Source organism: Notolabrus celidotus, chromosome 11, assembly GCF_009762535.1.
Source record: "Notolabrus celidotus isolate fNotCel1 chromosome 11, fNotCel1.pri, whole genome shotgun sequence".
Classification (NCBI taxonomy): domain Eukaryota; kingdom Metazoa; phylum Chordata; class Actinopteri; order Labriformes; family Labridae; genus Notolabrus; species Notolabrus celidotus.
Genome location: NC_048282.1, coordinates 20033352 through 20047550, shown reverse-complemented (window position 1 = coordinate 20047550; position 14199 = coordinate 20033352). Strand labels below are relative to the sequence as shown.

The following is a 14199-nucleotide window of genomic DNA, read 5'->3' as shown; positions in this document are numbered from 1 at the left end:
CGATCGGCACGAGTTTTCCTGTTGGCTAGGAGGCTCAAAGCCCGCCTCTTTACATCACACTCACTCGACAGCAGCAATTTGGCTGCCGCCGACGATTGGCCTCAAAACAGAGCTTCAGAAACAGATGGGTGACGTCACCAATACTACGTCCATATTTTATACAGTCTATGGTAAAAACGTACAAATAGTGTCTACAACAGATACATTTAATTTACAGGCAGCATTGTGATCTTACTGAGCTAAGTGACCGATCCTGTTCCATTACAGAGAAGTCACTGCTGGGTATTCTTCAGCTTTATGGTGATATAAACAATGAGCCCTAAAGACAACCAAGAAGTCTGTGACTGTTCAAAACTATAAAAGTGTGATTCCACATCTTTCATTTGATTTCCTCTGCTTGTATTGGCCTCAGTTATTTCATCCTTCACTAACTGTTATAATAGCTTCCATTTTCACCACAAGAATGAAAAGACAATTGTTCAGATTGCCTTTTTCTCCCACACATTAAATCAGGCCAGCGTGTGTGTTGTCAGTTTGTCTCTGGAGAGAGCCACCTGTTCTCTGTGATAGCAGGCTGCTGCTACTCCATACATCATACTGTCACTGCCAGAGGGAAGACACAAACACACACAAACACTCCACAACCCACAAAGAGGCAAACTGCGGTGCTGCCCTGTAAAGCTTGGAAAAAATGGGTCTCGTCCTGCAGATCTTGCGCTGTGATAGAATAATGCAGCTTATTGATGACAATAGCTATCACAGCATGTGGACTGTGGCAGTGGCAGCACATGGCACTTAGTGGGAATAATGGTCCTTTTCCTTTGCATTATTGTACTCAAACACTGTGCACATTTAAGAACAGAGACTCTAAGGAATACATCCCCGACTAGTACTTTGTGGTAAAGCTCAACTTTCAAAACCTTTACACTTACACTCATTGGTCAGAAAAAAAGAAGAGGATGTTATCATCTTTTATTACCCGGCTTTCTTACTGATCTTCTGGTCGTGTAAGAAGCTTGATTCTGATTGGTCAAAACGCCTTGACAGCGGTTGTTAACATTCCACATAACACAATCCACAGAAAAGAGTTCCGGCACATTTAGCTTCTGCTTGTTGACACCATAGACGTAGGGCGAGGGTAAACTGTCAGCTTCCGTTAGCATCATATTGGTAAACAATGTGGCTAAAACGTTAGCTTCGGTTAGCATGCTAAATCGGACAGCTACGGACGTCCACATATTGGATCCTGTCAGAGCGGCAATCCCCGGTCTCAAACTACGAAGCCCATGTGGAAGTGTTATAAACTGCAATACATCGAGAATCCGCTTAACGCTGGCTGCAGAAACACCAGAAACCACATAGACACCAATTCAAAAAAGACGATATTTGCAGCATTAATAAACATGTTTACAGCCTGGTTCAAAAAACAGCTTGGCTCTGCATAGCTAATCTCTCTATCGGCACCCACTGTACTGGGGGTGAATTTTTTTCCAACGCGATGGTTCAGAAAATATTAAGATTACGAGTTTTTGCCTAAATAAGGACATGACTGACTGCACTACCGGTCAGGAACACATAGCTGTTGGCTAGGAGGCTCAAACTCCGCCTCTTTACGTCACACTCTGCCTGGTTGAGTTCTGCATTTCCAATATGGCTGCCGCCGTCGATTGGCTTCCAAACAGCGCTCAGGGACGGATGGGTGACATCACGGATACTACGTCCATATTTTATACAGTCTTTGGTCCTGTCCAGCAATATTAGCAACGGCAGCGGGGCAGGTGAGAGAAACTTTAGGTTAGCGATCTCTACAAAGAAACTGAAACCAGGAGCGGTGTGATGATAGCAGCAGTGTCAAAGTTGTGACATTTGTTTGTTTTTAAAGGTGTATGAACCGCAGAGCTCAGAGAAGAAGGAGAGCTGAATGAGGACAGTTTCATGTTCAATCCACCGCAACAGGCAGATAAGAATCCATCACCATGGAGCGCTAACTGCAGTTGAATCACAGGGACTATTTTCTAAAATCTGTATACATAAAACATTTAAATCAATAAAATTATATTTGAATCGATGTTTTTGACAACGTGTTTGTATTTTAAGTTAGTAGCCAGGTAATAAGCGAGATAATGTATGGTTAGCAGGTTGTTATGGGAAAAAGAATCCAGACTGAGTGAGACAAGACAACGACGGGAAGCGGAGGGGTCTTGACCACCCTGAAGGGATTCTTTTTCCCATAACAACCTGCTAACCATACATTATTCCTTACCTATTTTCACTGAGCTGAGATAGATTGAAACTTAACTGTAAGAAAAGAATGTGACTGACAAGAGAGTTAAGAGGCCAAGTATTATCTTATTTGATTTTGAGGAAACATTAAGTATGTATCAGTGCATTTATCCATGTCCATTACAACCGTTTCAGCTGGGACAACTGTGCAAAAGTTGTCTTATGATAAACAGTTGAAATTCCGAGAAGGAAATTCAAGTTCACCTAACGACAGAGAATGTGTAAGATGAAGATCTGCTTTCTGTGTGTTGGGGACTTTCCCACACCTGTTCTGACCTGAATCCCCTTACTCACTTCCGTATATTCCTAACAAGACGTAAACACAGTTGAGGGAGTGAATGAACTGACACAGGAAGACAACTGGAATCACCCAACTTAATGTCTTTCCTCTTTGAGGTTCTCCTCTCAGGTCACTCCAAAAACACTTCATTAGCACAGGAGACAGAGATGCACAAATAGCACGTTAACTTGATGATATACTTTGTGGGAAGCCATAGCAAGAGATAGGATTCAAGGAGAGAAAACACCCACATCACAGGGGCTGGCTGCTGTGCGGTTTTCCTTAGATAATATTGATAAACGATACAATACTAACAAGGACATTTTCATCCATGGCCTTTAACTGAAGCTGCATTAATCTCGTAAAAGCACATTAAACACACCTCAGAATATCATCTGAAAGTGCTGACAGCTATTCATTGTTTTGCAATTTGCTTTAGTGTAACAGCACTCTCCATGTTATATCCAACAATCAATAATTAAGTGACCCTGGATTTTATTTTCTGGTAAGTAGGCCTCACTCAGTGTTCCGGGAAAGTTATTCTAAAAGAATAAAAACTGTCTTAATGTGCTTATGAATAATAAAAGTATGAATAAGAATCTGCTTGGTGTTGAAACCACTCATAGAAGCAGCACTGGATTGGATGGACGACTATAGAACAAGCCAATCACATGACAAATCAGGAGCAGACATCTGTTTTAAAGAGAAGCGAGATCCAAAAAAGGACAATAAAGTTTTAGCACATCTGCACACCCACACACACATACACACACACACACACACACACACACACACACCTATGACACACACGCTGACCTCAGAGGCAGTTTTGTTGTAGACTTGTGTTCACACGTGTCTTTGGATAAATGGTCCTGTCTTGCGTAATGTTTGTCCCTATGTGGGGTAGCAGAGGACAAAGTTCTCATTCCTGGCAGCACAGTCACTCATTTCTCCCTCATTTCTCCCTGGTATGATTACACCTACAGTAGAAACATATTAGTCAGTCTGAAATCAAACTATGTATCATATGATATTTACCGTTTCATTGAGTTTGTTCAAGACATGTCACTTGTATTGTTTAATGTGTTCTAGGCTTGTTAGCCGAGGTTCGATTGTTTTAACCTCAGTAACAGGGAAAATAGAAAAGGTTCAATGTGATGGATCAAGGTGTGGAGCCATAAAGTTTAGGTCTGGTGTGATATTAGACCATTCTTAGTTCAATAGATCAAAAACTGCCTAAAACCACTCATATTAGGTCTTTTATTCCTCGTAGTGAAGAAAGAATAAGTATATTTTATGGTTTGTTGTGGACGTGCCAGATAATGAATCATGCTCCACAGTCCTTTGTTAAACAGTTGAGCTGCAAGACTGACCGTGTTGTCGACTGCACTTGGTACAAGTTGTTCAATTGCACTCACAGATTTAATTTGTTTAGAAGGAACTTTGTCTTCAGTGGTCTATTATTCTGTTTTCTTTGAGGACTACATTTTTTTAGACAAGGGAAAAAGTTCAGTTGAATTTGTTGATAATTTGTAAAATAGTCTTGAAAATAAGCACTAAGAGAATGGTGAACGAGTATAAAATTAGAGATAAGATATTTATGCCATATTGCCCACCCCCCGTTAGCAGCATGAAGAACTGAAATCAGAGATGCCTTTGGTAAAAACCCTAGACTGTATATATATACAGTGTTGCTCCGCCTTTTCCCATTGAACGGTTTTGAAGCCAAAATATCCCGTTCCAGAACGCTGACACCTTTTCTGCAGCCAGAGTCTGCGCAGTAGGAAATGTGTGTGTTTCCACAGTAACAAGCTCCGCCTTACAGCGTACTGTCCCGAGGTCCTACGGAGTTTCTCTCTACAGCAGCTGTCAATCAAAGTAAACACGGATGTAAAACCCTGTTTTTTAACCTCTGATAACTAACGAAAAATAAACTTTTCAGAAAAAAGAGACCTTGAACACAAAACAGTCAAATAATAACTACATATCACAACAGCATAAGGATGTGAGAAACATTCGTACAACTTGTATTTATTTTTTAAAGTTTGACCACAGCCCCATTCAAATGAATGAGGCAGACAGAGTTTTTGACCTATACTGCAGCCAGCCACCAGGGGGAGCAGCTCTTTGCAGCGGCCTCACTTTGAGCCGAGCAAGATGACATCAATTTTTTTTTTACAGTCTATAAAAACAATCTTTGAAGTTGTATTGCCTTTGATATAACATGCAACCCTAATGAACTTCAATCAAATTCATTCAAAATATATAAAGTGAAACCAAATTTCAGGTGTTTTGCACTGTAATCCATGAATACCAAGATAGCGATTAGATTCTGACTTCAAACTTTATAAACATTATGAATTCCTCTCTAGCGTTCAGAAATGATTGAAGCTATTGAGGCTACAAAAATGCACGACACTTAGAGAAACCACTCTCCCAACAGGAAACTATATTATACAAAATCTAACACACTATCATCATCAAAGTATATCCTAAACCATGATCATCACCAAGTTAATGGTTCACACAAGAAATGCAGAATAATGCAGCAAAAATGTAACCTGCCTGAACATTTGCTGCAATGTAATGTTACATCATCATGTGTGACCAAACAAATTCATGTATGCACACATTCCTGAGGATTAGCCTGTGACATGAATAGCATACTTCTATTTACCTTGTGATCATTCTGACTAAAGATAAAATGATTTCCATCCAAACTCATGGAACACTTATTGGACTCATGGAAACTAAAAAAAACATGCTACTTCAATGTGAAGACAGAGTTTAACAAGAACCCACAAGCATGAACATATCAGGCCCACTCTCATCTCCCTTCACTAGCTCCCTGTCCATTTTAGAATTAATTTAAATGTTTGTTTTGAAGTCACTAAATGGTCTGGCACATCAGTACATCTCTGACCTCATACACATCTACGCCCCCTCCAGAGCACTGAGGTCTGCTGATCAGATGTGTCTCGTCCTGCCAAAAAGACGACAAAAGACGAGGGGTGACCGAGCTTTTTCAGTGGTAGCTCCTAAACTGTGGAATGAACTACCCGCCCAAGTCAAAATGACCCCCACCCTGGATACTTTTAAATCACGTCTTAAAACTAATTTTTACTCCGTGGCTTTTAATACAGCATAGGTGCATTTCGACCAATAGTACCGGGGTCTTTTAGCCCCAAGAACTACTTTCCCCGGAACTAAAAGGTTCCTGTGCCCCCATTGTTGTCTGTGTTTCAACCACGAGCTGAAGTCCTGGGTAGATTGTGCAAATCAGGCCAGTGACGCATGGAGAAAAAAAGATTATATTAAATAATATTTTGAAATCTTAATAAAAAACTAAACTAGTATGCATTCCCACGAACTCCCTCTGTGTTTCAACAACTGTGTAAACTCCACAAACACCATTACGTTCTGCCAAAGTCCCAAGACCTTTGAAAAGTACCACCCCCCAAGCAGGAGCTTTTCAGGGGGGAGATTATCTACCCCTTACCTAAATTTAGACCCTGGTTCCTCCGGTCAGAACGCACGTAGTTCAGGGGTAAATTCCCTAGTTCCGGGGTAAAGTTCCTGCGGTGGAAAAACGCCTTATAAGAGTTTATGTTGATCTCTGTTTGTCTTTTAATTTACTGTATTTTAAATTATACTATTATTCATTTCTACTGTTTGTATTTGTTGTGCAGCACTTTAGTAACCTTGTTGTTTTTAAAATGTGCAATATAAATAAAATGGATTGGATTGGATGCAAATGACTTTAGCTGAATGAACTAATGGATGTCAGGAGAGAATTATAAACAGGCAAAAAAAAGAAGTAGCTCCTCTGAGACAACCTGGTCAATGATGCAGACTAAGATTAGAACTTTTCTGTACAACAACACCCCTAAAAACATTGGCTAGCTCATACTGGGTTGCCCTCAGGAAAGCAGGTAAATGTGCTTTAGCAGCCAAGTCAAGCCTTGACTTGAACTCAGACGAAAACATAGAAAGAGACCTCAAGATGTTGTTTCACTTTCACACCCAGTTTGACAGTCCAACACAGACAAAAGGAGAAACTGCCCAAATGTAAGCATGCAGAGTCACAACTATACTTCAAGTGTTGGTTCTATACTGAACGGAAAGACAAGGCCTTGATTTAAAGGAAGCTTCAGGTTGCTGGAATTCATTTTCTCATAATCTGCCAAAAACACAGGACAAAGCACAATATCTCTTAGCGATGCTGCCAGAAGTTTCTGACTAAAGACAGAACAAGTAAGTTCACTATTATCAGAAGGTAAACAAACAGCAATTCAGAAGCTCAGCAGACCTGAACATGACCACAAATTAATCTATGTCTCTTTACATGTATATGTTTATTGTTAAGAGGTAAAAGCATCCCTGCAGCGACACAGATGCAGTTTATGTCCAAACAAAGGCCAGAGTTGTTAAAGGCAAATATTAACAGACTGTTGGCACTTCAAGTCCTGACACACTGATTGTTCAAAGCAGCAAAATGCATTCCACATGATGATTAATAACGGTTCACTGGATACAAGCCTGTCCAACTGTGTAAAAAATGTGGGAGGACGTAAGCTTTGAGGAATGTCTCACCCACTTTCAACAGCCCTCATCCTTATTCTCCAAATACACATCAACCCCCCCCCCCCCCCCCCCCCCCCCCCCCCCCCCCCCCTTCAGTGTCCTGGAAAACAGTGACACACATTAAGAGGACAATTCACAGAGCTCACTCTTTAGGAGAAATACTGTGAAGTTTTTGATAACTTGTGTGATTGATCATGAATATTTAGATTACTGTTACCAAATGCCAGAGAGTTGCTGCTGCTGCTGCTGCTTACACAAGTATACCACTTGCTCCAGTTCTCACACCATGAATTCAAATGCTTGCTGGTTCAAAATATTTTGGAGAAGCACGGCCAAATTCAAAGAGAAAGCATAGCTGATGGACTGGACTTCAGCCAAATCGTCAACTAATAGTTTTGGTTTCAGCTTCAGAGTTCTGGCCAACCCTCTCTGTCACGTCAGATCCACATTCTGACACTCTGCATATGACCATATAGCTGCAGACACAGCTCTTCTCACTGAATGTAACTTATATGAAACTGTAAATTCAGTGTAGCCATCAGCACAAAACTATTAGATCATGCTTATTGTGGAACTATTTTGTTCTCTAACATACCCGGACTTCTTTATTCATTTTAAAGTGGACCTACTTAAAGATAAGTGTACGCTGTGGAGCTGTAAAATGGAGAGGAAAACTAGCCTAACCATAAGTAAATACTTTATTCAAACTTCAATTAACATACACACAAACTGGCTTTACCTCTTAAAATCTTGTATCTGATTAGGAGCTACAAGATGCAGAACAATGATTTAATTGATAGATGGCATCACTTGCAACATCATTACCTTTTCCCTGAGGTGGGATCACTAAAGTTTAGGGGAGTAACGATTGTTTTCGTGGTTGCCGATATTACAATATTGAGGATAATATTGGTTCATTTAGAACGATACGATCCGAAACGATTCAGTGCCTTGAAATCGATTCAGTAACATTTTAAGCCAAAAATTCAAAAATTCGTGACTGTGAAATAAATACCTTGATACTGGACAGTCCTAGATTCCTGTTGTTGCCGGGATGTTTTTCACCCGAGCTGAGTTTTGTCCTAGTCTCTGACTAAACATGCTGGCGAGGCCTGAGGCTTCTGCAGAGCTGATGCTACCTTGCGCTGCAGCATGGCGCATTAGTAGATGGTTGGATAGATTTATCGTGTTGCTGTGGTACTTTACTTGACCTTTACATATCCTACAAACAGTGAGCGACTTATTTAGAACACCTCTGTCTTTGCAAAAGCCAAAGTGTTTCCACACACTGGACTGCAATGGTGGCTTGATCATTTCTTGCTCGCCGGCTTCTCCTCTGCCATCCGCGCGTGGTGATGACGTCACAGACAGGCAGCATGAATTGAGTAACGTTTAACGTCTTTATGATTAAAAATGCAAAAAAAAAACAACATCTATATTAAGTCTGCCGTGCTTAAATCCAATGTGTTCTTTCCTAGTATAGATACAATCGATTTATGACCTTTAAAACGTTGTTAGATTGATATACGTCGTCCGTAAGGCCTATGATGTAGTCGGATCATAGGAAAATAAATCGATACATCAATGTAGTAGATGAATCGTTACACCCCTTCTAAAGTTTTACAGAAGTTGAACCTTAGGGAAAGTTTCAAGGTTGACTCAAACTTGAGAAGAGAAGCTGCTGCTCAGGATCCAGGCCAGGGAAGCAGCTAAAGTCAGAGAACCTCACTGGAGCCCAAAATAGGACAGAGCCATTGAGACTCCCCCAGCCCAATTTATCACAGTGCTCACAGCTCAGCTCAGAGCAGAGGCGAAAGAGAGAAATATCACAGAATTATCCTTTCATCCACCCCCAAGCCTCCACGAGCGGTACAAACAGACTGAAAAGTCGGACAGAGAGAGGGGGGCAAAGAAGAAGAGGTGTGGTTCTCAAAACTAAACCAAGAGTGTCTTTTTGCATAAGCAACAGATATGCAGAAATGTGACACATACCAAAGTGAAAAAAAAAGACTGATTAATATTGCATGAGCACAACATTAAAAAAAAGGATGAATTAGTCATGGAATGGGCTGGGACTGCAGCTCATCATGAACTTGTGTTTTTCTAGTCTTCATCCAGGCTGGTGTAACAAAATAATAAAGCATGCGTATTTACAGGCACACACTGTTAGCAGAAGTCAGCTGTACCATGTTTCATTTTCCCTCTCTCTTCTACCCATCCTCCTCCAGGCTTTTTCACTCCATCCTCCTCTCATCCGTTCCCTTTTCCCCTCGCTCTCTCTCTTCCTGTGTTGCAGTGTGATGTCACCACCAGAGAGCTAATGTTCCGTATCCTTGGGGTGCTGCATTCCTCCTTACCGACTCACACACGGCACAAATGAAAGCCTTCGCTGACGCACACGCCCCCCAACACCACGACCGTTTCTCTTATCCCTCCAGTCCATCTGTGCCTTACAGCTATGTGAAGATACAGCATCCAGGGATGGGGTTGGAAAGTATCTTAATTGTTCTCGGTTTTCAATCTTTTTAAATCACACAAGGTTTGCCTTTTAACATTAGGTAGAATCTTAAGGTTCATTTCACTACAATTCCAAGATATCCAACATGTTTTTTTGTAGCTTAACCCTCCTGTTATGTTCGTTTCTTAGGGACAGCAATAATGTTCCTGGGTTAACTTGACCCAGGGCATATTTAATGATCCATAAGTGTCCGAACACAAAAAAATCCCAATAAATATTTTTTAAATCTCATTATAAATTCCATTACTAACCATTTAAATCAATATTTAGTACAATGGTGTTCTTTAATTCTCACAGATCATGGTTCAATGAGGATAACTCACTTGTTTCTTTTTTATATTCATGTTAAACTTTTTTAATGTACATTTGAAAGACCTAAATATAAATACAATAGTTTTACATGACATATGTTTGTTTATTTTATTTTACATTTAGAATTCTTTCTTTTTATGGAGTGATGTTGATAAATTAACATGACACCTCTTCTGTCACATGCTGCCCAGGTTTTTATGCTGCATTTAGCTGGTTTGGAAGGCATATATTACGTAAGATGGAGGGAACCTCCGAATAACACTAGCCTTTCATCCACTGTGACATTAGAAATGTGAAATAATACTTTTAACAATTTTTTTTTTTGATTTATGAACTTTAAAATGGGTCAATTTGACTCTCAACATAACTAGGGATGCATCGATCCGATCCTGCTATCGGATATCGGACTCAAAAGGCTAGATCGGATATCGATGACAAGGGGCCGATATATAGTGCCAATCCATATGGCAGATCTATTCATCTTAGTTCTATGCATTTCTGTGTTTACAACAGCCATGTGCGTCTCCTACATCAGCGCCGGCCGGTCTGTGCATTTTTGCCGGTTGGAGCATGATGGAAGATGACTATGAGGCTTTGCAGTTTAGGTGCATGTTTCTTTTGCTAATAACTCCACCGGAAACTTGCAACATGTGCAGCGCTAATGTTTCGATGGATCAGCTAGTATCGGTATCAGCAAATACCAAAGCCCAGGTATCGATATCAGTATCGGGACCTAAAAAGTAGGATCAGTTCATCCCTAAACATAACAGGAGGGTTAAAAGACAGAAACAGATCAGTTTTACTCGTATGCAGCCTTATTAATGTTCACAGCCTGTACCTACAACCTGAAAATAAGATGAGCAGAAAAATATGAATGCCAATTATATGCATCAGACATATTCAATTAAAAGTTTGAGCCTACTTCATTCAAGAACTGACAGACCTGATTCAGAAGTGACAAACTTCTAAAATAGATAAGGTGTATCATAAAATACCAAGTGACACAGGAGTTTGAAATGACCTTTGTTAGCATTCCAGTCTCACAAATACAAAGCAGAAGCTGTATCTGAAAATGGAAGCATCCCTGAGCGCTTTGCTGCCAATGTGATGAAGAGGAAATGTTTAGCTTTCTAAATTGTCCTTTTCAGAAGAAGTTCCTGAAACTGTAAGCACTGAGATCCAAACAGGAAACTCCCCCAAAGATTAACTCTTTTCCACTTGCTTTTCTTGTCTGCATGCTGTCTGTGTGTGATACACCCCGCAGCCTCCAGACACAGTTTTCCATGTGGACATGTTTGTCGGTCACTATCAGATTACTGGAAAACAGTCACACTGAAAACCCTGAACTAAGCACTTTCCTGTGTGATACGGGCTTTCAAGAAGTCACAGTTGGATTACTTTCAATATGTCACTGGTCTCTCTGGAAATTCCTGTTGACGGAAATGTGTCCAGACGCTTCTGCGACAGGATCCAGTTTTGTTTTCGACAAACTTGACTGAAAATCACCCAAAGAATATCATTACAAGTACACGCTGGAGGAATGGAAAACCTGCTGTACGCAGTAACTCAGTGTTTGCTTTGGAAGAACGACTGTAAACATGTATCCTGTGATCACCGTCCCCGAAGACTCTGTGTAGCAGAGAGCACAGCAATGGAGGAATGAGGAGCAGCACCATGGAGAAATGACCCCTGGCTAAATATGGAGCTTTTGCTTAATAATGGTTTTACATCAAGGCTTTCATCCTGACCTACTGAGCTATTCATCGGTCTTATGAGTTGACCTTGATACTACAAAGGGAAAGAAGTAGAGCACACATGCTGGAGATAGAGGGACCACCATCAGTATCAATATGCGACACAATCTAAGATTGTCAGGTTGTTTTTTTTAGGACTGCTTCTGATCCATTTGTTGGTTATGATTTATCCCAGTCCTATGATATGAGGATCTGCAAATCATTATGTACCTGAATATGAATTTTATTTCTGAACCGTTGACAGTTGTAGCAGTCTTAGTTCAGCCTGAATAATATTCAATAAGCCACTTGATCAAAAAGGGTTCTGGTATAAGATAACATTAAAAGGCTTAAATGACTGATATAGTATGAATAATCTGATTTTATTAAAACGAATTAATTTAGTAATTAATCAAATCCAGAAAGATCAACATGTAACTGTTTCATGGTTATGTTATGGATAACTTCGATCACACACTGGTTCCACCTTGAATCACCACTTAAAGCCAGGGTTGGTAGTCACGGAAAATTTGCATAAATTTGAATGTAGCATTTCCTCAGGACCCCGTCTAACTCTTCCCCCCCTCCCCTCGGAGCTCCTCCAAAGTGACGCCCCCGCTCAAATACATGAGCGCCGATGCTCTGCGACCATATGATCGTGACTGATTAAAAAAACGGTCCTCAGCACATCGTTTGTGTTTGGCACTACATCAACTCATGTCTCACTCAGCGGTAAGAAAAACACCAAAACATTATCATAGTGAAAGTTAAAAACACAAACGAACATGAAATGTATGCGCAGGAGGCGGGCAGAACGGCAGGACGGGATTTGATTGGTTTCATAATTTGGCTCCTGATGGCAGGGATTGGTTGGTGTTTTCCCAGGTTTACTCCGGCTGTAGATAGCAGCTTTTTTTCCCTTTTTTTTAAGAACACATTATGTATTGATTGCCATCGGGACATAAAGATCATTTTAACTTCTAGAAACATTAAGCAGTCCACTAAACCTGAGCATTTATGCATCATATCACTTGGTGAGATATCACTGTCTGATAACTTCTGTGATTTGCATAACATTTCTTTTCACTGCATTGGCACAGATTTGTGTTTTGTGTTTGTATCACTTCCTCTTCTGACCACTACCTGCAAACAGCATGGTCAGCAGTCAGCTGTGCAGCTACAATGACATCATACCATCTCCTGTAGTGAATGCACAAACACTGAAGTGTCAAATACACAAGGTATACAGATATGTGAGTATATGTTTCTTATTTCTGCATTGTGTGGGACTGCAAAAAAAACAACAAATTGGAGTTGTCCACTTGATCTATGACAGAGCTCTGCAGGTTCCCTTTGGCTCCCAGTGCATTTTTTTTTAAGTCGGGAACAAGCCAAGACACAGGGAACAAGCCTGTGAGATATGAGGGTCTGTGCTACAGTAGCCGAGCAGCACAACAAGGGTGTGGTGACTCAGAGAGGAATTTCCTCGGGACAGGGCAACGTTTTAGTGTTTTCTTTCCAGAACTGAGGACGAGGACATTACCTTTTTTAAACCATGATTTAAATAAAGAGACACTCCCTCGGTAACTTATCTGTATTTGGTCATTATTTTCTGCTTTCTAACTATTCATGTTCGCACGAAAGGAACACAATTTAGTCTTGTCAACTACTAATAAAAAGAGGTTTTCACAGAGAAAGAAGCCATAAAGTTTTTACAGCCTTCAGCTATCTTCACAGCTGGAGTCCATATCATTTAATTACGCAATGAAGTACACTATGGGTTTAGAGACAGGGCTTGGTTCGATATGACCCAGATCCTCGACGGGAAACTGTAGGCGAGAGAACAAACAGGATTGCCCACTGTTCATGATAATTGTCTTCCACAATACTACCGACCAAACGTCGAAACAACGAAGCGAATCAGCCGAAAACTTCTGAACAAGTAAGACGAGTAACAGGTTTCATTTCACCGAGCTGCTCCTGCTGCTGCTCGTTTCTCGGCTCATGAACGTCTACTGAACTGAGAGCTCGTTTGACTACTCTGACCTGAAACTTCAGACTCGCTTTTTCTAACCACTTTAGTTCTGAAGGCAGGTTTTCATTTAAGTCCAAGTAAGCATAAAAGGACAGTTTGTTCTCTTACCTTTCCCACTATGTGCTTTCAGATACCAAAGTCCTCCGTGTTCCCTCCCGCTGTCGCCCGTCCCTTCAAGCAGCTGTAATCAGAGTGTGAGCAGGAGGAAGCGGCCAAACTGGTACGAGCAAGACCCTCCCATAGTGCTGCATTCAAGGCCTGCATGGAAAACCTTCACAGTGTCTTACCAGACGTTGTTCTGCATGTTGCACCAGATCTCCATGAGAAAAGACTCACGTTTTAAAATGTACATTTACAGAGGAGGATTAGGGCCACCAGAGAAATAAAAATAAATTAAGGTGAATTTAAAAGAAAAAATTATTGTTCTGAAAAAACAATCAGAATCCTGAGATTA

General features: G+C 40.7%; 1 protein-coding gene across 1 annotated transcript in view; it reads right to left on the bottom strand.

Moving 5' to 3' along the window:
- Positions 1–13985, bottom strand: part of LOC117822078 (rho-related GTP-binding protein RhoA-D) — a 29279-nt gene extending 15294 nt beyond the window's left edge. The window contains exon 1 of the mRNA XM_034696706.1: positions 13854–13985. The gene's annotated coding sequence lies outside the window, so the exon portion shown is untranslated. The remainder of the gene's footprint in view (positions 1–13853) is intronic.
- Between the last annotated feature and the right edge of the window lie 214 nt (positions 13986–14199).